This window comes from Callorhinus ursinus, unplaced genomic scaffold (genome assembly GCF_003265705.2).
Source record: "Callorhinus ursinus isolate GAN/ISIS: 27379988/994484 unplaced genomic scaffold, GSC_fseal_2.0 scaffold44, whole genome shotgun sequence".
In the NCBI taxonomy this organism is placed as follows: domain Eukaryota; kingdom Metazoa; phylum Chordata; class Mammalia; order Carnivora; family Otariidae; genus Callorhinus; species Callorhinus ursinus.
Window position 1 is genome coordinate 7528474 of NW_027397106.1, and position 25370 is coordinate 7553843.

A 25370-nucleotide genomic window follows, 5' to 3' on the forward strand; every position below is an offset into this window, starting at 1 on the left:
CGCCCGACCCAGACGCCAAGGTGAGGACTTCCCCAGAGGCTGGAAGGGGGTCTGACACTGGGCAATGGAGAGGAACGCCCCAGCACTTGCTTGTTACTGTTTCCTTTATTTGGACTTCACCCTGGTGTTCTAAAACACAGGGGACTGGTGCCTAAATGCAGTAGGAGGCTCTGGAGATCAGTGCCAAGTTGAAAGACCATAAGCCCGCGGATAACTGAGGCCTTAACTGAAAGGGGAAAGCCCTTCTGCAGCCATTGTCCTGTGCTTCGGGGCTACTGACGTGCCTTTCCTTCCCAGGGAGGACCCTGGATGTGAGGAGCCGTGGAAAACGACGTGTTAGTTTAAAATGAAAGAAGTAGGTACGATGAAGTTTAACTCAACTTCTTATTTATTCAGATTTGACCGTGTCATGTTATCATTGCTACACACGTGAAGAGACTGCTACGTGTAAGCACGTATGTGTAACGGCATGGATACATACACGCATACACACATATTTAACCGTACCTATAACGGGTATATACGTACCAGTCTCCATCTTCCTAATCGTGCTCTGTTCACTTTGCTTCTGTGTCCTCACTTTGTTTCAGATGTCACCACCTTCCTTTCTCTCCGTCCCCACCCAACCCCAGTACTATTGATTCAACGGCATACCATAGCAACACGCATTTCAACCCTAAGCCACACGTCCTCAATCCCGGTTCCATTTAAGTCAGTTTAACAAACATTATTATTTGCCTATTATGTGAAACATATGCAGATTTTTTAAAAAATTCAGCAGCAGATCTTGTGTCTCCTTGTCTCCCTCCTCACAGCTCATAACAGATGGAGCGGCCCCAGATAGGTATCTCCTGTAAAAGCAAATAAAATGAATGGAGGGATTTAGGCAAGATATGCACAAAACAAATGAATCCATTATCTAGAAAATGTTAGTGAAACCCTTCTCTTTGTCACAGCCTCTTGTTTTGTTATTCTTTAATATCTGAAGACACCCGGACTTTAGTACAGAACTCAATAGCAAACTCTAAATACATTTGGAAATTCACTACACGGAAGATAAAACCTGGGGATCAATGAAATAAAGCACCGCTTTCTGCAAGAGGAGAAATGTTAGGAGATGCCTGCCTTTTTTTAAATTCTCTTTTCCAGTATTCCAGAAATATATGCTCATAAAATAGTGAATGATATTAAGAAATGTGTATGTAAGAGTAACAAAAAGTTCCTAGGCACTTAAAATTTACAAGACTGTGACTAGGGTGTTATTGTTCAAATATGCTAGATAAAACTCAAGTCATTTTATTGGTAATACACCCTTGAAGCTTAACCAGGGCTATGGTGCCAATGCCCTGGGAAGGCAATGGTTCTGAGCTTGCCAAAGCCCAGGGGAGGAGGGCTGAGTGACTCTTTAGAGTAGCACATGAAACTCAATTAATTAAGAACCTAATAAGGACATAGTGTATTGCTTTTACTCTAAAGATCTATCCTGTCACTTAACAGTCCTGAAGACACGGACTGGCTATTACCAGTACAAGCACTGTGAATTGAAGATAGTTCAGCAAAAGGAGATCCTTGCCGGCAACGTTAAAAGGAGAACGGTGATTATCAGAGTCTCAAGAAAAGGGATTTGCTTTTTTAAAGCAAATACGTGACACATGTGGCCAGCTCAAGATCGCGCTCGGGGGACTTGAGTTTGGAGACCTTCAAGCAAAAAGTACGCATAGCTCTGTTCTTGTTTACATGCTGTCTCCTTTCCTGCAACTCTTCTTCCTAATCGTTATCCTGGCTTTCAAGGCCCCTACCCAGCTCCAGCCCCTTTCTGAGCAATGACCTTGCCTCCTACCTTTCAGTGACAGCAGAACTCTCCCAGAGTCCCAACTTCTGCACTGACCTAAATAAGTGTGTGATTATTTGCTTAATGTCTGTGCATCTCTCCTGCATAGTGGAAAGCTCCCCGAGATGGGGGATGGAGCCTGTTCACCAGTGTCCCCAGCACCTGGCACGTGGTGTCCCCGGGGCTCCCTAAGCACCCGTTGAATGAATGCATGAACACACTTCCTTCCCCTCACTGATAAGTTTTTGCTTTAAAAACAAAAGTTTTGTGTTTTCAACAGAATATATTGTCATGGAAAACAAAAAACAAAAAACACAGAATAGTACAGAATCAGATTGAAGAGAACTGTTCAAGTCACCCTCCCCGGGAGATCCCACTGGCTCTCCTCTACCTCGCCTTCTTGCCGGCCTCCCAGCTCACCTTCTCCCCTGCACCCAGATTCCATCCTCTTGCTGGGAGCTCCTCCTGGAAGCACTTCTCCGCGTGGATGAGTCAGGGAGGAGGGGCTTGGCAGGGCCTTTGCTCAGGGTGGCCAAGAGTTGCAACAGCTGAGGGTGAAGGCAGAGAGCAGCCAAGGGGAACGGTGGCTGTGTGCCTGACAAGCTAACTCCGTCATCAGATCCTCAGGGTGAGAGCAGGCTAAAGAAAATAAGAGGGAGAGTAAAAGGTCCGGGGAATCTAGCAGGAGGTCAAGCATACACATGCAAGCCCAGACCAAGAGAGAGGATCCAGGGCCATATGGAATGGAGAAGGGATATTGAGAATGCAATTTTTTTTTAAATTTGGGGGTGTTCCAGGGGCTGATGAGGGCTGGACTGGCCCTCTGATGCCTCCTCAGAACTTCCAGCTATTAATTATCCTCTCTTTCCCCAGCACACTAATTCCAGTTCCTTTCTCAGACTATAAATATGCTAAGCCTCTTCACCTAAAAACTAACCCAACAAAAAACCTCTCTCTCAACCCCATCTCCCCTTCAGTGTACCCCACCCAGTCTCTCTGCTGCCAATCCCAGACACACTTCTTGAAAGATGAATCCAAGCTCCCTGTCTGTATTCCTCGCCCCCTACTCACTGACTGGCTCAGTTGATTCTGCCTTCCGCCCCACCACTTTGCTGAAAATGGTGTTTACCAAAGTCATCCTCAACCTCCATATTGGTCATTAGATCCAGAGGACATGGTTTTGTTTCCATCTGAGCTGACTCTTTGGAGCTCTGACTACTGCCTCCTCATTTGGCCTCTCCAACATACCCACCCCTCTGCTGGCTCTGCCCCTCTGTCTGTGGCTCATCGTTTCCTTTCCTTTGTGAGGCCCCATGTCTCCACTCATTGTTACCTACAGCTGCCTAGGGACCTCACGTACCGGTAGGCAACCGGCTGGAGGTGTCTTCCCATTCTTGAGCAGTTAACACAGTGAAGCTGCCCAGGCACCATGCGTGGACACAAAGCCTGCTCTGGATTACTGTCCAGGATTGCTCTCCACTGACTTTCAATCTTTTATTACCACACCAGCTCACTGCTTCCTTTTCCTTACAAGAAAGCATTCCTTCCCGTCATTTTATAATATTACTACGGTTACAATCCATGGAGCATTTGCTATTTGGGTGTTTCTCTTTCACTCATTTATGCGTTCAGTTATTTCTTTAGGCTGCAAATATTTACCCACCCTTACTATGGTACAGTGCTGTGGATATATAATTTTTAGTTATTACAACTCACTTAGAAGATAGCATATTGTCACTTTAGAGGCTGAAACTGAGGCTGACACTCTAAGAACACTTAAGAGGTACACCAAGAATTTGGATTCACAGCTCTTCACATTTCCCTAAGATACCAAAAAATAAGTCTAAAGTCTATCTTTCATCAAACGTCTTACGCCAGGAGCTTTCCGCTCCCTTACCTTATTACACAAGTGGTATCATTAGCTTATGGCCTGGTGTTATTTTTCAAACAGAGGAGGGAGAGATCATAGCAATGGAAACCCCAAATGCCATGGCTTTGTTATCGGCACTACCCCACTTGTTTCCACATGATCCACGTGAGGCTCCCTATAAACCGTGTAGCTTGAGATTCACTTATTTATTCATGGTCTCCTAGATCTTACAATATATTCATAAGGGATGAGGAGGTGGGAAGACCAATTTTAATCAAATAAATAAAAGAGTATATTATTACACTTGAGAAAAGTCCCGGGACAAAAAAAGAGTACAGTTGAATATAAACTGATAGTAAAGAAACCTGACCCAAATTGCGGGGTCAGGGAAGCTTCCCCAAAGAAATAACATGGGAGTTGAGATCTAAGTGATGAATAGAAGTGAAGCCCACAAATGGGTGTGTACTTCATAAGGAGGTAAGAGCACACGCAAAGGCTATGGCTAGAAGAAGAGGCATATTGCTTTCGAAACCTAGCAGTTGGGGCATACAGTGAGGGTGACAGAAGGGTCCAAGAGGAGTAGCCTGGGCCCAACGATGCTGACCATGCACCACTCTTTTTTATCTTATGAATCAGAGTCCAGCAGGATGGAGTCTTATCAGATTTGTGTTCTGAAAATCTACTACCATGTAGAGAACCTGCTGGAGGGCCCCAGGAATAATAGAGAAGAGTCAGGAAGCTATTGCTATCATGAGAGCAGGTGATGGTGCCTTGGACTAGTGTGGTGGTCACAGAGGAAGACAGAAGTCAATCAGTTTGATACCTATTTGAGGAGGTAGAATTAGTAGGACATGCTGACAGATTTAAAGAAATACTACAGTCTCAGGGGTCGGAGATGCCTAACTGCATGAATGATGGTGCCATTTGCCAAGATAGGGAAAAGCGGTTGGAGGAAATTATAGGTTTGGTGGGTTATGTTAAGATGGAAGGGCTCGTGGCACAACAAGGTGATCTCTGGCTGTACCAGTCTAGAATTCCAAAGAGAGACCTGTGTTGATAGGAACTAGGGAGTCATCAGCAGAGTAGGAATCAAGCCATGGGCATGAATGAGACAAGTCTGGAAGAACTGGATAGTGAGAAGAGGCCTAGGATAGAGACATCCAGAAAGCCATCATTGAAAGGACTCACTTTCCAATCATTTAAAAGAAAAACATTTTCTGAAGAAATTTAGCAACTTCTTAAAATAAAATTTCTCTTAACCAAATTTTGAAATATTAACATCAGTAAGAAGGTTAAAAAACAGAACAAAAACCCCTGCACCTCTCTGGCCCCAAATGAATCTGTGATGTTTTACTTATTTTTTTAAAAAAATTCCAAAGTGTGCAAGGTATTGACATTTATTTAAGCCTAGGGGTGGATACATAGGTGCTTGTTATATGTCTCTGTAATTTCTGTATGAATGAAATATTTCATAATTGAACAAACAGTAACAATAAATGTTCTAGGAAATAAAGACTAAGTCAATAAAAATTCAGGCCAGAGAATCAAATACCAGAAGACGTTAAGGGAAAAATAAATGATTAGAGATATGGCCAAGGAGTCGCTTGGTCCCAAAAGGAAAGGTTTCGGCCCAACCTAGGAAGATGTGCCCTGAAAGATTCTGCTGATATGTTTGCAGGAATTTCCAACATTATAGAGACTGTAACAAACAAAATCTTGGCTTTATGTATATTTCAGGATAATGAGAAGCAAGAAGTTGGCCAATATTATTTGTTTTGGCTGCGCATAAAAGTCATTTGTCTGGTTTAATGAATAGATGAATAGCCCTCTATACGCAAGAATATACTTAAAATTTGGAAGCAAACTGTGTCTGAAACAAGACTAGTGATCTACAAGTGATGTCTACTCGGAAATGACTTTGGTAGTGTAACAGGACAATGAAACCACTGTCTGCCTCCCCAGTACCACCTCCTACCACCACCACCACTGTCCCTTCCTCTCCACTACCCCCAAGAATGGGTAAGGGAGGACTGTAGAAGAGTATCACCTCTAAAAACCTACTCTGGCCCTTATATTAAGGGATGTATGGCCCAATGATGGACCTTTTCCCACAGTACCTAGAAGAATACAAACTCCACTGCTTTGAGAAACTATGCTGGAGAGATGTGGAGACAATTAGAAAAGGAAAGGGGCATAGTTGTAGCTCACAAGGGTGCTGTATGGAGTGCTACACCCAGCCCTGATTTTCCTACCAAACTGCAGGGTTGCCAGCCCCACCTTGGACCATTCTGTTGGACTCATCCCTATGGTGTTCCTCTAGTAGTAAATAACTCCGACTTAGGGAAATGGTTAATGATGACCGGGTCCCCTGGATTATGTGTTGGGGAAAGGGAAGGGCTCTAGGGTGAGGGCAATCCCTGGAGGACTGAAAGGACAGCTGTACCGTGGAGGCTTGAAGAAGGGAGCCCTCCTCCATGGTTCATGGGCCTGAGGTAGAAGGTCTGTAATTCATGGCATGATGGCTATGAAAGGTTTAATTCCTTGAGGAATCTTTTATTGGGTTCCAAAAACATCATGGTTAGATTATAGTTGTTTTTCCCTTATAGGCTAATAGTTCCTTTTGATCTTTGCCAAATTTCAGCAAAATCTGATGAACCCACGTAACTGTGTGTAATGATATTATAGACAGGGAAAAAGGAAAAGCCCAATGGAAGGATTCCTTCACTTTTTAGAGTGGGTTGAATAGTGTCCTCCAATAATTCATGCCCCACCTGGAACTTCAGAATGTGATCTCATTTGGAATAAACCTTTGCAGACATAATTAAGGCAGAGATCTCTAGATTAGATTATCCTGGATAGGGTGTGCCCTAAATCCAGTGACTAGTGTCCTTTCTAAAATGCAGAAAGGAAGCAAGCCTAGAGATGAAAAGACCATGTGAAGACTGAGCGAGAGACCCATTGGCCGAGGAACATTAAGGACTGCCTGCAGTCGTCAGAAGCTAGGAGAGGGGCATGGAATTCATTCCAGAAGGAATCAACCCTGCCAAAACCTTGATGTCAGACCTCCAGCTTCCGGAACTGTGAAAGAATGGATTTCTGTTGTTTTAAGCTGCCCGGTTTGAGATAATTTGTTACAACAGCCCCAGCAAACTAACACATCTCCACAAACGCCCTTGTGAGGTTGGCAACATTTCTTTGAGAGTGACTGGAATCCTTGAATTTGGGGCTGAGAAGAGCGGTAGAGTAGACAGTGGCCTGCTACTGAGAGCTGAGGAACAGAGTAGACCATGAGCAGGTCAAGTAGACTGCTTAGAAATCCACATAAGCTGGGGCGCCTGAGTGGCTCAGTTGGTTGAGCTTCCGCCTCTTGATTTTGGCTCAGGTCATGATGTCAGGGTCGTGGGGTTGAGCCCCACGTCTGGCTCCAGGCTCAGCAGGGAATCTGCTTAGGATTCTCTCTCTCTCTGCCCCTCCCCTCCCATGCCCTTTGAAGAGAGCAATAAAATTTTCTAAAAACAAAAGAAATTGACATAAGTTTAGTCCTCCCACTTCCCCCAGTAATGCTAGAGGAGGTAATCCAAAGGAAGAAGGGAAAACGGATGCTTGAGTTCCATTAGAATTCCCCTTCAGGTACAGGAGTGTCCCCGATGTCCACGTCCCCTTCTCTTCTGGTCTTCTTCTAACGACCTTCACACTTCAGAGCAGCAGAGCCATACATCTCACTTGTGTCCACATTCATGCTGTTCTGAAGATTGTACATAACTTGGGATAAAGCAAGCTTAAATTTCAATAAAGGTCAGACAAAACTTCTTGGGTATTGGCAGAGAATGAGCTATCAGGTAAAGCGCTGTTTTCCTCACTTACAACCATAAAACAGCTTTATTGAGATATAATTCACATACCATGCAATTCACTTCAAGTGTACCATTTAATGGTTTTTAAGTATACTCACACTTGTACAGCAATTACCACAATCAACTGGAGAACGTTTTCATCACCCTAAAAAGACACCTTATACCCATTAGCAGTGACTCACTTTCCCCTACATCCTTAACCCCCACCCCCATCCACAACTCTTCCCTCACCTTCTCTCTTTTCTGGATGTGGATGTCAGGCACCTAGCCCCGAGAGTACTTGGCAGCCACCTCTAAGAAGGCAGCTTTAGTATAAAACTCATCCTGCAGGAGGCAAGATGGAGACAGAGAGAGAAAACCATGCTATCACTAAGCTGCTGAATCACACCAGCCCTGAAGTCGACCCTACCCTCTAGATTTTTGAATCATATGAGCCAATAGGAGCCAATATTATTTAAGCCAACCTGAGTGGCATTTTCTCTTAATTGTGGCTAAAAGCATCTTCACTGATACAACGACTCATGACACAAAGGGACAAAACAGTAAAAAAGACCTACGATTTGGATTTTGGTTTCTTGTTTGGCAGCTCTTTCTGATTGTCTGCCAAGGGCCATGCACTCCCATGGGTATACACCGGCCACTTACTATCAGTGGGATGTTAGGTAAGTCTTACCCCTTTGTACCTCCGCTTCCTCATCTCTAAAGGAAGGGATAATGGGAATAGAGGGAATCGACTGAGTTATTTCTAAGCCTCTTCCTGCTCTGATGTGTAGACTTTATTTTTAAAATGAGTAATATCATCCCTCTAGCACTGTTAATTCAGTCGTCCATTCATTAACTGAAAAAAATTGGAAATCTGCAATGGACTGAGATCAAAAGGATAAATAAAAGCATTCTCCCTGATCCTAATGAGCCCAGAGTTATTAGGGAGTTAGATATGTAAGCAACTAACTGTAACAAGTGTCATGAGTGATACCGAAGATGTATGTCACAAAGTGTAGTGGTGACTCCAAAGGGAGTGTGGGTCAGGAAGGGTTTCAAAGGGGAAAATCCACGTGAGCTGAGGACTACAGATGAGTAACAAGTTTAGAGGCGGATGGTGGGAAAGAGAGCAAGTTATTTTTATATGAGTAAATAATATATATAATATGAATATATTACATGAACATATCTCATATAATTACAGGTAAGAGAATAGATTTAGAGAGTATTAGTTGCAAATGTGAGAAAGTAATGGTAATCAATGACAGCAGTAAGAACAATAATATTAAAATCTAGTGTTTACTGAGTATTTACTACATCTGGCACTATTTTATTCCCTTTTAGGTACGGTCTTTCCACCCTCACACAGCCTCATGAGGTACAGCATTGCTCTCCCAATTTTGCTAAGGGCCGCACAGAGAAGTAAAATGGCTCGTTCCAGTAGTAAGCAGTGGAACCAGGCTCCCAGCCCAGGTGAGCTCCCCAGAGCCACGGCAATAGACAGCTGCTCATGCTTCTGAGAATTCTATGATTCTCAGAATCCAGTGAGACACTGTACTGGAAGAATCTTTTTAAACCAAGTAAGGTGTACCTGATCTACCAACCAATGAAGGAAGAGTCGGTATATAAAATATTTAAAAATAGTTGGAATGTGATAGGATACATAATTTTACAAGGATAATATCAAAAGCATAGTCATGGGATGAGAGAGGCAGTGAGGAGTCCTGGTGGAGTCTGCCGTGTGAGTTTTGTAATATAGGACAGTAGAGTTCTTATCTCACGGGGCAGCATCAATAAGGCAAACAGCATGGGAAGTGCTGGTCCTGGTGCCCAGCTCATAGTAAACAGCCGATAAACAACTATAAGTATACGTAAGTTCTTGTTTCGGGAAGCTATTCAGTAAAATCAGCAGATTTAATGAAAAGATGTACAGGAAAAGCACTTTGGGGAAGGACACAGTGCTCTCCAGAGACAGCTTCTTAACTACAACTGATTATGCGGCATTTACAAACTAGAAAACTTGTTTCCCACAGGTGTTCATTCACGTTATTCATCAACAGAACCAAGTCTCCCTCTCTTTTTAAGAGTTTATTCCATTTTATTTTGAGAGGGAGAGACAGAGAGTGGGAGAGCATGAGTGGGGAGGGGCAGAGGGAAAGAGATTTCCAAGCAGACTCCATGTTAAGTGTGACCATGACCTGAGTCAAAACCAAGAGTCGGACACTAACCAACTGAGCCACCCAGGCACCCCCAAGTCTCTTTTTTGCCGTCATATTATCTTTCACATTCTAACTTGGCAATCACTAATTGTAGTGACAAAGTTTTCTCAGAAGTAATTCCATTGCCAAATCACTAAGAAACCAACTAATTACACCTGAACTACTTTAAATAAATTGGCCCAACGAAGACACATTTGGTAAGTGCCCCTCAAGAAGTAAGGAAAAAGTATTCCTCTGAATTGAAACCCAAACTCTATGTTTTTGCAGAGAAATATTCATTCTGTAGAACTCTGGTCTAACGGGAGCGCTTCCTCTGGAGTCCATGTCTACCTTCCTCTGTCAGCAAGACCATGCTGCTCTTAGCCCCCATCCTTCATGATTCTTTGAGACTCAGGTGTTATAGACTGAAAGTGTCTCCCCAGAATTCATCTGTTGAAGTCCTAACCCACGATGTGAAGATAATTACCTTTGGGAGGTGATTAGGTTATGATAGTGGAGACCTCATAAATGGGATGAGTGCCCTTATAAAGGGAACCCCAGAGAGTTCACCAGCCCTCTTTCTGCCATAAGAGATGTTAGCATCTGCAACTGGAAGAGGGACCTCCCCAGAAGCCCACCACGCTGGCACCTTGATCTCAGACTATCAATCGCAGAAATAAATCTCCGTTGTTAACAAGCCACCCGGTCTGTGGCACTTCCATAGAGAAGCCCTCATTAATGCACCAGGTTAGGACGCCTCTTCTCCCAGGTTAGGACTCCCTCCGCCCCCAGGTGCCAAGTTCAATGTCTGGCTCTGGGTGGGCGCCTTATGCTTAGCACACCTCTGTCCCTCCACTACCATCTTGAAAACCCGCTTCTGTCTGTCACCCCCATGAAATTGTGAGCTTCTTCCTCATGTTTGTACTGTGTCATAGTAGACGTTGAAAGAATAGTCATTGAGTGAATAAAAAACTTCAACTTTTCCCTTTGCAAAAAAAAAAAAAAAAGATGAAGTCAAAGGGAACTACCTCATTGAGTTGAGTTGCCCAGATTCTTCCTTTCCCCGCACATGTGTTAGTGTCAACATTAATATCTCCATGAATGCAGTTATGCAGGAATTTGAGGTGACTGCTTGGAAATTCCATCCCAGCATTTTTGAAGCATCGTTCACCCCAAGGGCCAGGCACTTGGGTGAAGATGTTACTGAGAGAGCTGATTTCCAAATTTCTTGTCAGAGGCTGCATGAGAAGAATGGAGAAATGGGAGAAATCGTGTAAACCATGGGATTCTGGTGTGTTTTGTCAGGAGAGCCTAGAGTGCTCTGTTTTCAATGTCAGACGGGACTATATTCACATCACTCTTTTCCGGTGGTCATGAATCTTATCTTTTTTTCACTTCCGGGCACAGCTGTGCCTTACCTTTAGTGCGGGAGGATAGGTTCCTAGGTGTGGAGAACAGTGAATATTCCTGGAGATGCAGCAGGAGGTCTGTCCCTGATCGGCACAGAACCAGAAAGTGAGGTCTCAGGTACCAGGTGGCCAAGGAGACCCCAAAGTCACCCAGCGTGAGGCCAGGAGAGTGGAACCAGCTCCTCCCATCCTCCCTCCTTGGTCTTACCCCTGAGGCACCCCTGGCCCAGCCTCTAATACTAGGGTCCCAGAGAGGAAGGGAGGGCAACTCTCTCTCCCAGACATAGGACCTGGGGGCCTCAGCTTCCTAAAGTGAAGGCCTTTCTCTCTCAACTTGAAACACATCATAGCCCCACAAGTGTCCCAATTACTTTGTCATTTATTCGTTACTGTACTTATGTGTGAGGTGGTAATATGCAGGATGGGAAGCCACATTTCCTATGACTTTAAATGAAATTTTAATATCGGGTCTTTGTATGTGTTTTCCACAGCAGTAAAAACAGATGATTGGCCAAAAGGACAAATTTAGTGAACAAAATATTAGTTAGCATTATAAGCACTTCCAATATACTTCCCTCTTTTCCTATCTCATGTAGAGGAAAAACAATACTTGCCTACAAGCAATTTTTGCCTCAAAGACCATAGGAATGAGAGGCAATACTCCTTGCTGGTTGTCCAAAAAGCTTATTAAAAACATGACATGATTATTTTCTCCAGTGCTAAAGCATACTCCAAGCGTGGGTTCAGCAGTTGATAAAGTCACACTTTGGGCTTGGTTGCTATCACTCTAGAAGCTGCCAGGTCCCAGGTCCTTCTCCCCCCGCCCACCCCCAGCCCCCTCTACTCATCTCCTGCCATTAACATGTGTGGAGAAGGCTTTTATGGCTGGAGGGCTAGAGGCTGAGCTAGAGAAGGGACTGATGCATGGGCATTCTGGAGACCACACTGTGAGTGTGGGCCAGGATGTCGTCTGAGCTTTTCCAAGTGGCTGCTTGGACAGCTGTGGTAGAATGGGTGCCAGAGGAGGAAAGGAGGAACAGGGTGTTGACTATGGCAGACCACAGTGATCGGTCTGTGGAAATGTGTGAGTGGTCCCCTTTGGAAATACTTGGAAGTAACTGAGGCACTTTGAAAGGAGAAGAACCAGCTCCTTCTGTTACTTTGATTGGAGATTTCATATATATGTATATATTATATACATGTATACATGCATTTAATATGTAATAATATATATGTATAAATGTATATGTGTATGCATATGTATATATGTAATATATCATGTAGTTAGCATAACATATATCATGTAACAAGTGTTATAACATGTTATATCACATTTTACATATTGTACATTGTATGTAATATAGTATTATTTAACCACTATTAAACTTAGGTTTATATGGTGGTACATACAACACTGTATCTTAAGATAAATAGGCAATAAATATCTACGAATGAAAAAGCATAATTTTTAGGATGCTAATGCCTTTATACATTAGACATGCACAAAGAGATAATGGATGAGTTTATCCTTTTTCTTAACTTCACATTTAAAAAATTTGTTATTTACTCTAATTCTCATAACACAAATTACTGATAAAATAATTTTTTTAAAAAGCACCTGTAGGGCGCCTGGGTGGCTCAGTCGTTAAGCATCTGCCTTTGGCTCAGGTCAAGACCCCAGGGTCCTGGGATCGAGCCCCGCATCGGGCTCCCTGCTCAGCGGGGAGCCTGCTTCTCCCTCTCCCTCTGCCTTTACCCCCTGCTCATGCTTTCTCTCACTCTGTCACTCACTCTCAAATAAATAAATAAAATCTTAAAAAAAAAACTTTAAAAAAGCACCTCCAGAATGGCATTGTTTTAACTAAAATCTACTTGTGTATTTAGTTACGCATGGTCCTTTATATTCTTTTGTTCATTCCTTTTCGTTATTAAAATGGACAAAAGTTTTGCAAGTTAGTTAATGTTATTGGCTATATAAAGTAGCTGCTGTTCATAAGTGAAAATAGAAATGACAGGTTTTTTACAACTACTCAGGGTTCTGTTTTCTTACAATCATTTTCTGTAGGACTGGACCATGAAAAGATGGTACTCTAGAATGATCACCCCAGAATTCAGGGACATGACTTTCTTCCGGCAGTTAGGATGCTGTGGGCATCCTCCTCTGCATCTCAGCCTTCCCAGCAATGCCGGGCTGTCGAGCGCTGCCCTTCCTCGGCCTTACGTCTCCCTTTATTCATGGTGGCCCTTTGACTTCCACCTGCAGAAGCCATTTCAACTCCGTTCAGAGGAATCTTATATTCAGAGACTCCACCTGGAGTCACGGCTGTACCCAGAATTCACATCAAGTTGCTACATTTTTCTTCCATCTAATTCTTCTTTGGGAATCAGCCTTGGACCCTGGTCTTCTTGGAGAGACTGGTGCCCTGCTCCCAATTCCCAGGGCTGTAACCAGCGTCCTTCTGCTGAGAGAATCCATGACCAAAGTATTTCCTGAATCTCCTACGTCAGGGCCTCCCCCCACCCTCCCCACAACACCACCTGGGATTTCCTCCTCAGCTACTCCCCTTGCATGGACCCCTCACTCCTCCACGCTATGGTGAGTTATCACCAGACCCTGTAGGTACTGTATTTGGCCCGCTGAACCTGTCACCTTCCTGACACAGCCCTTCAATCTGTCTCCTCAGTGGGTAAGCCTGGTCTAGATGTTCTCAGTAGGAGCAAGAACCACTTGAGGAATCTGTTAAATACGGACTGAACTTGTTAAAATTAGATTCCTGCTCATTCCTGAGATTCTGATTCAACAGGCCTGGGGTAGGATTAAGGAATTTTTCACAAGTACCCTACCTCATTCTGGTAGCCATCCAGGGACCCTGCTTTGCAAACTATTGATCTGGTCCCAGGCCCCATCCTGCTGAAGTTCATGGACCAGGATTCTGGAGCAAGCAGCATATAACACATATGGACACTGAAGCACAACGAACCCCATCTGTTTGGGGCTTAAGTCACTCTCGGACACTAAGCTATGGTCCCAGGAAAGGGCGGGAGCTGGCCTTCCAAATAGACATGCCCCAACCTGGTATAAATTCAGGCATTTCAGGACATGCAATTTTCAAACTTGGCTATATATTAAAGTGACCTGGGGTATGTGATTAAACCATAGAGGCAAAGGCCACAGCCCAACATTACTGAATCAACTTCTCCAGAATGGAGTCTGAGAGTTTCTATTTTACCCTGTGCTCTAGATAAATCTGGTACAAACCTCTGCACAGACCTGTCAGTGATTTGGGATTATAGGGATGCAGCATGTTCCTTCCTGGTATCTGAAATTCCAATTTAGAGGTTCTAGGCCCTTTGGCTTAAAGATTGTTTTATTATTCTCTTAATATTAAACATCATTAAGAAGGAAGCCTGCTTTGCGTGCCGGAGAAAATAATTAACATTAAACACTACCATGCTGCTTTTGGGAAGGTACAGAGATGTGTTCCTACCATGTCCCAACTGGAACCATGAGGCTGCTTACTTCTGCATTCCTCCAGATGTGCTTCTGAGCACTGTTCTCCACCCTGTGGCAAGAATGACTCTATTTTACAATAATTATTTTTGCGTGCATGGCCCCCTCCACTAGATTGCACATTTTCAAAAATTGAGAATGTCTAATTTGTCTCTCTGTATCTTAGGCATTATCCAGCATAAAAGTGTTCAGTAAATGGTTGCTTACTACACAGAAGATAGTACTTTAAATCCTCACACCTCAAAGCTAGGGGGTTTATCAGGCCTGTCCTCTGAGCAGGCTTTTTTTTTTATGTTATATTAATCACCATACATTACATCATTAGTTTTTGATGCAGTGTTCCATGATTCATTGTTTGCATATAACACCCAGTGCTCCATGCAGAACATGCCCTCTTTAATACCCATCAGCAGGCTAACCCATCCTCCCATGCCCCTCCCCTCTAGAACCGTCAGTTTGTTTCTCAGAGTCCATAGTCTCTCATGGTTCGTCTCCCCCTCCGATTCCGCCCCCTTCATTCTTCCCCTCCTGCTATCTTCTTCTTCTTCTTTTTTTTTTCTTTAACATATAATATATTATTTGTTTCAGAGGTACAGGTCTGTGATTCAACAGTCTTGCACAATTCACAGCGCTCACCATAGCACATACCCTCCCCAGTGTCTATCACCCAGCCACCCCATCCCTCCCACCCCCCACCACTCCAGCAACCCTCAGTTTGTTCCTGAGATTAAGAATTCCTCATACCAGTGAGGTCACATGATACATGTCTTTCTCTGATTGACTTATTTCGCTCAGCATAACACCCTCCAGTTCCATCCATGTTGTTGCAAATGGCAAGATTTCATTCCTTTTGATGGCTGCATAATATTCCATTGTGTGTGTGTGTGTGTGTGTGTGTGTGTGTGTGTGTGTGTGTGTGTATACCACATCTTCTTTATCCATTCATCTGTCGTTGGACATCTTGGCTCTTTCCACAGTTTGGCCATTGTGGACATTGCTGCTATAAACATTGGGGTGCATGTACCCCTTCGGATCCCTACATTTGTATTTGTATCTTTGGGGTAAATACCCAGTAGTTGAGCAGGCTTTGATATGGAGAAGGATGAAAATGTGAGGGCACTGCCCTCTCACCCCCCCACCCCCCCCACAGACACACACCACACTCCAAGGGGCAAGAGAAAGTGGAAGATACATTAGACGCCAAACATTCGTCTTTGGAGCCAAGGTCAGTTCCAGAAAGGGTGATGCCTCTCGCATATCAGGATCCCTCTTAGGCTGCCCTAACAGCTCTTTCCAGGGCTTGCTTTGCAAGCAAGCAGAGGGGGCTACTCTGTAGTTTTGGTTTGGGTGGTACCTAAAGGCCTACTTGCCCTAAACATTCAGTTGCTGATATTTAAATAAGAACAGGCTTATGAGCAGAAGATTTGGTTTGATGAGGATATTTGGGATTTATATTTGGAAAGCAAATGTCAGGATCACAGTGACAGACTTATATAGTAGCTCATTCCTTTGGTAGGATTCTCCCTTTATGTTTTAAGTTAAATTGTTAGCATAAAAATTGGTTGCATTAAAAAAACACAAAACTCATATGAATCTAGAAGTTGATCATAAGAGAAAATCAGGAAAGACCATAAATACATGGAGGTTAAATAACAAGCTACTAAACAATGAGTGGGTCAACCAGGAAATAAAAGAAGAAATAAAAAATAAATACATAGAAACAAATGAAAATGAAAACACAGTGGTCTAAAACCTCTGGGATGCAGTAAAAGGGGTTCTAAGAGGGAAGCTCACAGAAATGCAGGCCTACCTCAAGAAGCAAGAAAAATCTAAAATGAACAACCTAACCTTGCACCTAAAAGAGCTAGAAAAAGAACAAACAAAATGTAAAACCAGCAGAAGGAAGGAAATGATAAAGATTAGAGCAGAAAGAAATAATACAGAAACTAAAAAAACAATAGAACAGATCAATGAAACCAGGAGGTGGTTCTTTGAAAAAAAAGAAAAAAGAATCAAAACAATTGATAAACCTCTAACCAGGCCTGTCAAGAAAAAAAGAGAAAGGATTCAAATAAATAAAGTTACAAATGTTGGCAAGGATACAGAGAAATGGGAACCCTCTTACACTATTCATGGGAATGCAAACTGGTGCAGTCACTCTGGACAACAGTATGGAGGCTCCTAAAAAAGTTAAAAATAGAAGTATCCTACAATCCAGTAATTGCACTACTGGATATTTGCCCAATGAATATAAGAACATTAATTCAAAGGGATACATGTACTCCTATGTTTATAGCAGCATTGTTTATAATAGCCAAGATATGGAAGCAGCCCAGGTGTCCATCAGTTGATGAATGGATAAAGAAGTGGGGTGTGTGTGTATGCGTGTAATGGAATATTAGTCATCCATAAAAAAGAATGAAATCTTGCCATTTTCAATAATACAGGTGGAGCTAGAGAGTATAATACTAAGCAAAATAAGTCAGAGAAAGACAAATACCATATGATTTCACTAATATGTAGAATTGAAGAAAAAGCAAATAAGCAAAGGGGAAAAAATAAGAGACAGAAAGACAGGTCAAGAAACAGACCCTTAATTATAGAGAATAAACTGATGGTTACCCGAGGGGAGGTAGGTAGGAGGATGAGTTAAACAGGTGGTGGGGATTAAGGAGTAAAAAACAAAACAAAACAAAACAAAACAAGCCCCACAAAACTCAGAACATGGGATTGAGGTGTGACTTTGTCCTTTACACATTAAACATTGCAGAATATTGCAACACATCTTTCCTAATGTACTACATGCTGCAATATGTCAACATAAGTTTAAGAGAAAATGCAGGGACTGACTGTAAATCTCACTTCCAAACTGACTCTACCATTTTTGTTTTTAAGGTTTAAAGGGACCTCTGTTTCATGTACCATATCTTTCTCTAAATGGAGGTACTCAATGTCCCTTATCTGAGGCTAATTCCTTACTGACTCACTCAGACACCCCCTCCAGTTTACAGTTAGGTTTTTTTACAAGAACCAGAACCTTTTTTTGCTCCTGAACTCTCTATGGCAAGTTGAACTAAAGGATTCCTCCCTCTCCCACCTCGATCATTAGCAGAGGATCCAGGATCAAAAAGATTCCAGTAAGCTGGATCATTCCTTCCAGACAGCAAAGGGGGCAGCTGCTGACAACTAAGATGCTATGACATTTACTGCAATGTGGCCGGTCTAAGGCAGGACAGAAAATGAATCAAAAGCACAGTATTAGGGTGGGATGAGAAGCTCTATTATTCTTAAAGCATCAAGCAAAAGCAAAAGTAACTCCAGTTATCTCTAGGTGAGTAAAGCACGTCTCTGTGAGATGTGTTGATTCACAGGGGACCAAGTAACAGACCAGCCAGCCCATGGCTCTTACTGGCAGGGAGACAGACCTAGAATCACAATCCCACATTTATCTCATTTTGGACATAGGAGCTTGTCCTCCTCAGGAGAGGAGTCCTTCTTGCTACCTGAGACAGATCTGCCCTTCCACTGTCTCAGGAGCACCAGCTCAAACACTGGCATGGGCTGCCTGTGGGCACAGGAACATGCTAAAGCCACTACCGTCTTCAGAAACAAAAACTTTCCTCACGCTCATCCTCAAGAGTCATTTTCTCAAGGAAATCCTTCCCTGGGCCCAGTACATCCTTCCTTCACTGTAGTCTTTGTCATTTTCTATTTATTTGTGTCATACGTTGATTAAAATATTTTCTCTTACCAAATTATAAACTCCACAAGAACAGGGATTATGTCTGTTTCTCACAGGTCTGTCCCGAGCACCTAGCACTAAGGGGGTACCCAACAAGTGGATTATTAGATAAGATGAGCAGCTATGGAAAGGACAGGGTTTTTCTGAGGGAGGAGATGGGGTCACCAGATTTGAATGGAGGGCTACCTATGGGTAAGCGGAGTCCAGAGCAGAGGAATGTCTCAAGTGAAGGCAGAGTTCAAGAGGTTTTGTGTCAGAGCCTTCCTCTGTACAATCAAATTAGTCATAGTTTCAACCTTCAACCTTCCACTTTGGAATATCCCTCTGAGATGTGCCTCACTCTTCAGAATTTACCATCTCTACAGAGTCCTGCGTTTGTGGGTTGTTGAGGGCTGACCAGGAAGGATTGCTACAGGAGAGAAGGGCCCAGACCTCCTACTTTGCTGAGAGTCTCATCAGAGAAGGGGCTGGAAGAATACTTCCCCACTGGCAAGGGTAGAAGGTGGACTCCGCCCTGATCAGTAGATGGAATGACACAGAAGATGATCTCAGTAAGACTCAATTTCTCCAATGTCCCACATAGGTTAGGAATATCCCCCCTTCCAGAATGAAGTAAGATAGGCCACCCGTAACACCAGGTTATAATTTTAAGACCAATAAGTGCCAAAGTTATCTTCACAGTAGGATTTTAATCTGAAATGCTTTTGTTTGATAAAAGTCCATTTTTTATTATTCAACTTTTCAACTTCTTGAAAAACAGAGAAGCATCAGTTGATTTACCCATCCATTCATCTATTTATTCAGCAAATACACCTTGACAAAATAGCAACAGAACTTACAGTCTCAAGGGGAACCATGCAAACAAGCTATTATACAATGAGAACGAATGAAGCAATACTACAGCATTGGGCCAGCCAGATGCTAGAGGACAATGCAGAAGTGAGCATGTATTTCTGTCCATCTCTCTCCTACATTTGCAGACTAAAAGTTAAGTGCTTTCATGGAACTTGGCAAGTCTTGGTTTGTTTTATTTCAGATTTAGTCTTCTGAAAATTAGGAAGTGGATTAATAATCGTTTCCTGTCTTCCATCTCCTCACAAGGCAAATAGGAAACTGGGGTTTTGTTGCGGTAGCAAGGGAATAAAAGAACACCCAGAAGCTACTCATTCGTAAGTGTAGATCGCAGAGGACGCAAGGATCAAATAGTCTGCCCTCTTGTACTAGGGATGAGGAAACAGGCCCAGGGGACCTGGATAAAGTTCTGGGGTAATTATAAGAATTTTTCACTAACAAATGATGCGACTATTATCAGCATTTTCCATTTGAAAAGAGGATGTGGTGTAAATTACTTAATTAAACTTTTATTTTTTTTTTTAAAGATTTTATTTATTTATTTGACAGAGAGATAGAGAGCACAAGTAGGCAGAGTGGCAGGCAGAGGGAGAGGGAGAAGCAGGCTCTCTGCTGAGCAGGGAGCCGGACATGGGGCTCGATCCCAGGACCCTGGGATCATGACCTGAGCCGAAGGCAGCCGCTTAACCGACTGAGCCACCCAGGGGCCCCTTAATTAAACTTTTAAAAACAACTCTATGAATAGGTACAACTGTTATCCCCAAATAACAGATGAGGAAACTGAAGCATAGAGAGGCTAATCATTTGCCTAATTACTGTATAACTAATGTGTCAGAGCTGGAATTCAAACCTAGGATATCTGGTTCTAGAAATCAGAAACCAAGTGTTTCTGATTTCTCACTTCACATGTCTGTCTCTTGTACATTTGGAGTTCATGCATGTATTGTTGTACATATAGTTGTACCTATAAGTGTATTTAATGTAGTAATTCTCATTAAACATGTCTGGTTTGGGGTGACAAGTCTTTTCATTTGATTTTTCCAGATAAAGAAAATATGAAGTTAAGACTGACATGAATAAGTTTCTAACTCTTGGAGCAATGTCACAAGGGGTAACATTTGCTTTTAGAGTACCTTGATACCATTTTCCGAAAGCTGTCATGCTATTGTGTTACCTGGCCGTGTCAAATTAATGTCAGTCCCTGTTCAAACACCAGTTGTGCAAAGCACGTCAGAGTGGCTGGTAGCCTGGCAGATTTCATCATTTTCTCTCTGGGCACCGAAACTAGAGCTGGACACCTGATCATGGTGCCTCTTGACTGAAGAGGGAAAAAAATAGAGAAAAGATACAAATTATCATTAGGGATAAATCACAGGTAATTTTATTTAATAACTCAGAAGTAGATAGCCTTTGTTGCAATATGCAAATCATAGGGCAGTCTTCATTCAGTCACTCACTCGTTGGATATAGATGTACTCAGTACCTAGTGTCAGATGCTATGGCAAATGCCGGGAACACAGATAAGAATAACAGAGACTGACTGCTGAGGGGCCCGAAGTCTCATGGGGGCCAAATTGTGTAGTATGATATATTTCTGGAACCCAAACAAGGGCAAGTTTAATCAGGGGCAGAGTGAGGAGAGCTTTGGAATCCTGTCCAGCTGAGTCTCAATTCAAATTCTCCCTCTTGCAAGCCCCCTAACTCAGTCTCTGTTTTCTCATCTGAAAAGCGGGGACAAAAGCATCCACCTCACGGGATGATTATAAGTACTAAGTTCCGTGTCCAAAACATGCCGATTCTCTTCTTCCAGGCTTCTTTGAACTCCCCCCACCCACCCCACCCCATGTCCCCAACCTACCAAGAAAAAAGATAACTGGAGTCGGGAAAGGTTTCATTCACTTAAGTGGTGATATGTGAGCTGGGTCTTGAAAGATGAGTAAAAGGTGAAGTTGACAGGCAGCGTCAGTGGCAAGGGCTTCCAGAAAGTGGACAGAATACATTCAAAAGCACTAAGGCACGGAAGACCATGGTGTTGGGAAGCTGGGGGGAAGTGAGCAGTTTAGAATATGGGTTGTATAGATGGTTATAGTTGATTGGTGCCGTGAAGGTCAAGTTGGAAAAGGAAGGTCATGTGTTTGGTGACTATGACTGGGTAGGTACCTGCATGTAAATGCCATTTCCAGACCAGAAAGACAGAAATTGACATCCTTGGGGCTGGTGTTGAATGCTGACCACACAATGCGCATTCTCCTCTCTGAGGTATCTGTGTGTGACATGTGGGCTCTGCTTTCCCTTTCACCTCCTGGAGGGGACCCCAGAGTCTGGCTCCTGGCATCCCAATATTGGACATGAGACTTGGGTCTTCTGAGGTCCTAGATCTAGTTTGATATTTTGTTTTGTGATCCAGTTGCTAGTTGTTTCATCATGTGTGAAACTGAGATGGTGAGTGATCTATTCAGCTATCTCTTTCCTAGTACCAGTAAGAAATAGTAGCCCATTTAGAGAACATAACACTAAAACTCAACCATAAATACAGTTCCTGGTATTACTCAGTTTCTCACATAAATCAAGTTCAAATTCATATAAAATAAAGTCATTACACTGACATTAGAATTCATGCAATTATGATAAAGAGATAATTGCTTTTATAGTTATTATTTTAAAAAATCATAATTTTAAGGCTAAGCATGCCCGTTAGGGTTGGCTACATTGTAGGCAGGAAAACCGTTATCAGTCTTAGAAAAGAAAACGCTCAGAAGAAAAGGGAGGTGAGCTGTGGGAGATACTGAACTTGAAGCCAGTGGTTCATGCTCCAGTCTGCCAATTATTGGTTCTGTGTCTTTGGACAAATCACCTAACCTCCCTGAACCTCAGTTTCCTTTCTCACTGAATGGGGAAAATAATAGTATTATGGTTAGCTTATTTTAGTATCAAGTGCCAAAATATATGTTAAGGTGCTTTGTATCCTAAAGCCATTTTACTAATTATAATAATTGTAAATTGGAAAAATAATCCATGTTAAAAGTCTACTATCAAAGAAAAATATTTATACAAAGTCTGCTAAAATCACTGCCATCAAACTTCTTAACAATAGTCCGTAAGCCAAGGAACTTTATAGCATTGTCCTATGTCATTAAATAATAATTGTGTTCTATTTCCTTCATCAAGCATTCATTTATGCTAAAATTTGGTAATGGGTATACTGTGGATCATCAGCCCTGGGAGATGTTCTTCCAGAAAGGGCTCACAGTCATGGAGAAATACTGCATGCTCCTTAGAGAGATTGATTAAAACTTCTGAGGAATCCCACAATAACTTTCAACACAGTGTTTTCCAAACTTATTGGAGCACAGAATTCTGTTTTCAAGTATTAGGTTTGGTTCAAAAGACTATATTTGGGGATTATTTTTCCATACAGAATTTTCTTGAAAAGAAAAGTATTAATGACAAAACTAATAACCATTCCTAGGTTAATATGATTTTAGTGCAGAGACTTTTGATGTGTTAATATAATTTTGTGTTAATATATGTGTTAATGTGTTAATATAATTTTAGAGCAGAGAGCTTTGCTCAAGCCAGCTTTGTCAAGATGGTAGTAAATGCTATCTGCTCTGTAAGCTTTTTTCTCAACTGCAAACATTTCATTTTCCTCCATCATTAGGTGAGTTTTTAGTACTGTCTGAAAATAACTTAAGTCAGGAAAACAACGTATCAAGAAATGTGCTCCGTTTTTCAGAAGGAGAAAATGAGTCACTAAGAACTTAGTGATTTGGCCAAGGTCCCATAGCTTATAGGTGGTAGCTCTGCGATTCAAATAAGCTAACTTCTCCAGAGTCAGTGAATGATCTGATGATAAATCAAATGTGTTTTACACTGTGGTCCTGCAGGTGTATTCATGTTGCTGGTTAGGGCTGCTTCTCATCGTTTCAAAGACTGGTTTAGAACAGACCTTTGAAGATTGTTGGGTAGGTTCAACAGAGCTGTCAATGGCTCAAGGTTTGGGTTGTAGCAGGGAAGATAAAGGGCTGTCAGTTGTCTCATACCATCCAGACATGGCTTTGAGCTCTTCTTAAACTCTAATGGACAGTAGCTACAAAAGATGATACACTTGAACTTTGTCCAGCTCTTCACTGATTCACAGATGAATGCATCTCATTTTACCTCAACACACACCTGATATTAACAGTTTATATAGATGGGTAAGCCATTGGACTCCAGCAAATTAGACAATGAAACACTATTTTTTATCTTTTCTATACTAAGATATAGATGCCAAGAATTGATTAAACAGTTCATTAAAAAGTTGAGCAGTTGCACAGTTAACAAGTATCTGTCTTGAATTGCATGATGTCATCTTCATTTGGTTTTCTCTAGAATGACTTTTCATTTTAGAAATCTGGGTTTTTGTCTTTAATGTTAGGTTAGGCAGAGAGAAATACACATCTGCCTTGATCTGTCACTAATCCTCCCTCAATCCTACCAATTTTGACACTTTAGTAGCTTTATAAAATATGCTTATGTTTATCAAATAAGAATCAATGGGAGGTGTGATAGTGTAAACATAATCTAGTTTCAGCAAGTTTAAAGGGACTTGAAGATTATTCTGATATATTCTGATTTCTCGGAATGGAAACTTCTTGTTATGACAAACTAAGGAGGTAAACCATAATTGGTCAGGAGGGGGATAATCAGCTTTCATAAAACGAGTGTTTATTTTTTATGGATTCATGTATTTTAAAGAGAGAGAGAGCAAGAGCACAGGTGCACAAGCAGGGGAAGTGGCAGAGAGAGAATTCTCAAGCAGACTCCCCGCTGAGCAGGGAGCCCTATGTGGGGCTCATCCCAGGACCTGAGCTGAAACCAAGGGCCAGCTGCTCAACTGGCTGAGCCACCCAGGTGCCCCAAAACAAGTACTTTTTGGATAGTGATTTTTATTTATATTTAGGCTCCAAAATGGTAACTCCAGCGAAGGTATTTATTGCATCATCCTTCTGTTGAATTTGCATTGTTGGATGGTTTTAGCACAATTTGATGAGTATGTATGTGCACATGCATGTGTGTGTATTAATGTTGTTTTTTAAGTGTTCCTGATCATTATACATTATCTGGGTAATTTTTGTTGTTATCCTGTTTTTTGACGTGCTAAGGTGCTGCTGGTGTTTTAGTCAATGGAAACTCTAAGTAAGAGAAGATGGTTCTAGGCTTTCATGGTATGATCAAACAGTGAGACTTACCATTCTGAATACAGTGATATTGGCCATGCCAGAGTTCAGAAAGCAATTTGTGTTGCCTGGTAATTTTGCTGAACTGTGGCGTCAGTTCTCCACTGGAGATTATTTTTTCCCCAAAGAATGACAAATGAGTACTAAAATAAACAGAGGGTTGTGAACATATTTGTTACACAGACCTTCTTTGAAACAAGAATTTTGCTTAACATCAGAAAATAGTTTTAATGTAAACAGTTTTCCTTAAAGTGGTAGGTTAATGCTTTTAATAAACAGAATTAAAATTGCAGTGTTATTTATTATATCCTAATTCTTTCTCCATATATACTGGGAATTATGTTTAAATTGAAGTCCCAGAAAAAAAAATTACCAGAGATCCCCCACTCATGGTTAAATTCTACCAAGTTAGTCCCAACTTCACTCATCCTAAAGTGACTTTTAACTGTGAATCACAGGTTTTTCATTTGTACCCCTTCCTCATTTTTTTTCCTTTATGTCAAATTCGTGTTTGATAACCCTAAACCTGGAGGCAGTTTGGAGTCACCTACCTGAAAGGCTTTTTTACTGACTTCAAAGTGAAGATCAACACCTATTCCTGCGTATAGGGTAGATTCAACAAATGGAACCTTGACTGATGAAGAGACTTAATTATAAAACCACAACCAACCAAACAACAACAAAAACCCCAACTCACACCACGATTTTCTCTGTTGTCGGGGACCCAGAAAAGAGGAAGCAGGGCTGGTGGCTCCCAGGCTTCACTCTGGCGGGACAGCTGGACAACTCAGCCCACCTGCGAGGATGCTTTTGTTTACATCTCAGGTTGCCGCCTGACGATTGGTGGCTGGGCTGGAAGGGAGGGTCCGCAGGAAACGCAACACTGGGGATGCTGCCCC

The 25370-nt window shown here is 42.2% G+C and overlaps 1 long non-coding RNA gene across 2 annotated transcripts; it reads right to left on the bottom strand.

Moving 5' to 3' along the window:
• Positions 1 to 381: 381 nt before the first annotated feature.
• LOC141370770 (uncharacterized) lies at positions 382 to 25273 on the bottom strand. Of its 2 annotated transcripts, XR_012375099.1 has the most exons (4): positions 25169 to 25273; positions 20424 to 20567; positions 2252 to 2470; positions 382 to 851 (listed from the first exon to the last, which is right to left on the bottom strand). It is a non-coding gene; the product is annotated as an uncharacterized lncRNA (long non-coding RNA). The 2 variants fall into 2 exon arrangements; XR_012375100.1 differs by lacking the exons at positions 20424 to 20567; positions 25169 to 25273 and adding an exon at positions 10764 to 10926.
• Positions 25274 to 25370: the final 97 nt, after the last annotated feature.